The 2,269-nt window shown below is 35.6% G+C and overlaps 1 protein-coding gene across 1 annotated transcript in view; it reads left to right on the forward strand.

Annotated features, from left to right (window-relative positions):
- The window catches only part of fscn2b (fascin actin-bundling protein 2b, retinal), a 130,122-nt gene that overhangs the window by 114,332 nt on the left and 13,521 nt on the right, over positions 1–2,269 (forward strand). The window lies entirely within an intron of this gene.

Genomic DNA, 2,269 nt, shown 5'->3' on the forward strand with positions numbered 1-2,269 from the left:
ACCAATAAAGCTTTTGAAAACCGTTCATAAGAAAAAAAAAAGATTCATTGAGGCATTTCATTTGTAAAATACATGTTAAAATCTTTGTCATTGGGATTGCTTTTCTCTTTAGCACAGGACTTCTTTTTTCTTATTTCTTTCAGAAAGAAAGCTGATCAATACGCGGGGTCTGAAAGGCAAATTGTTGTTGGATTATCTTTAAATACCCGCTACTTTATGAGCAGAATTCTAGCTTTGTATAGGCTAATGTTCCTATTGTTGAAAGCACAAAGGTGTGTAATAAACAACTTGCACATTTATATTTTGCATTTTGTTTTCTTACTGTACCGAAAATGAACCGAACCGTGACCTCAAAACCGAGGTACGTACCGAGCCGAGATTTTTGTGTACCGTTACACCCCTAGTATCGGTCAATCACTACTCTTTTTCATTCTTTACAGTTTCATCATGAACATCATTGTTTATACGTCTTTGATAGTGAATGAGTTAACTATAATAAAAATAGAAAATAAAAATTAGATTATTGTATAATAATCAAAATAATGTATAAAAATAAAATGGTAATAATAAAAAGAGTATGTAAACATAAAAGGGTTATCATTTAAAAGAAATCATTTCACATTTCTAGCGTGTTTTTTTTCTTCATCCCATCTATACGCCTCTCCATTACAAAAAAATACTTCCACATAGCCCAGAGTGGTATTCCTTTAAAAATACATTGAAACCTCTGAAGTGGAAAACGATGCATTCTGTAACGCCAGCCATGTAGGAAATAAAGGAAATAGACTTTCGGTTAAAATAGTTTATACATCCCCTGTTCAAATGCCAGGCTTGAACCAAATTCTTCCAAATGGAGGTGTGTGTGTAGGGTGGGGGTTCCGTTATGGTCCTATGAAACCAAAGTAAACACATTGGCTTCCCCTGACTGTTAGCGCTCCCAGTCAAAATTGAACGGACGTCTATCGCTGGCAATAGCAAGCAAGCAATGTTTTGATAATGTATATAACGTTAACAATGGAGTTCAACTGCTTTGAATTGAACTTTATCTCATTACATTCGCAGCCTCATTCGCGTAGGCCCATCGTCAATGTCATAAACAGCTATAGAAAAACACGTGCTTTAAGTTCATCTTTTGCCTATTGAACACGGAAGTTTCGATGCAATCTTGTCTCGCTTGTATTATATTAGTTTGTACAGATTTTCTTCATGTTGTGGAAAGTATAATTATTGCTTATATACTTCCTTCACTTGAGTCCCTGCAAGTCTTATTTGGATGGCAATGTTAGTAATTACAAAACTAGCACTGTGAAAAGGTATTTGTTTGCAACAAGCTCCTTTACATTCAGTTGAGCGCGGAATTGTTCAGTTAGTGAAGCAGGGACGTGTACCTTTGCGGCGATGATGAAAGGCTCTGAGGTGAAATGGAAAGCAGACAAGAGAGTAGACGTGTTGTCAGAGATTCTCAAAGGACTAAAGAACCGCAAGTCACCTGAGCTCACTTTCTCATTGCTAATGGACTAAGTGAGTCCAATCATAAAAGAAGCTTGGAAGTTATTAGGGTAGAAGCTATATTCAAAAACTGTATTTGGTTGTTTATTCAATTTTGCTTTTACACTAATGGTGTTGTGGACGAAGAAGATTATCATTGTAGCCAAACATCCAAATGTGAGCTGACACTAATCCCAGCTGACTTTGTGAGAGAGGCGCGGTACATCCTGGACTGGTCACCAGCCAATGGCATGGCAGACACGCTGGTGCATTGACTAATCAGTTGAATTACATTGAATCCAGCTAAATAAATGGAAATAACATTAATTTATTACGAACCCCATACACTCAAGGTAAGTACAAACACCTAAACTAATCGCCACAATGATAATGAGATATGTATCATTATAAATTCACTATTTCAATTTTAATACAACCCCTAGCAAAAAGTATGGAATCACCAGTCTTGGAGGAGTACTCATTCAGACATTTTATCATGTAAAACAAACTCAGATAAAAAGCTTGAAAAAATAATGGATTAGTTTAAAAGTGCAACTCTTTAGCATTCAGAAACACTAAAAGAAATGAATAAAAAACATTGTGGTGGTCGGTAAATGTTAATTTTATAGAGCAAGTGCAGGGAAATACCATATTGGCCCGAATATAAGACGGCCCTGATTGTAAGACGACCCCCTCTTTTTCAAGACTCAAGTTTGAAAAAAGACTTTTTGAACACAAAATTAATTTTTATACAGAAAATAATTACAGTACATCTGAAACA

This window comes from Corythoichthys intestinalis, chromosome 21 (assembly GCF_030265065.1).
Source record: "Corythoichthys intestinalis isolate RoL2023-P3 chromosome 21, ASM3026506v1, whole genome shotgun sequence".
In the NCBI taxonomy this organism is placed as follows: domain Eukaryota; kingdom Metazoa; phylum Chordata; class Actinopteri; order Syngnathiformes; family Syngnathidae; genus Corythoichthys; species Corythoichthys intestinalis.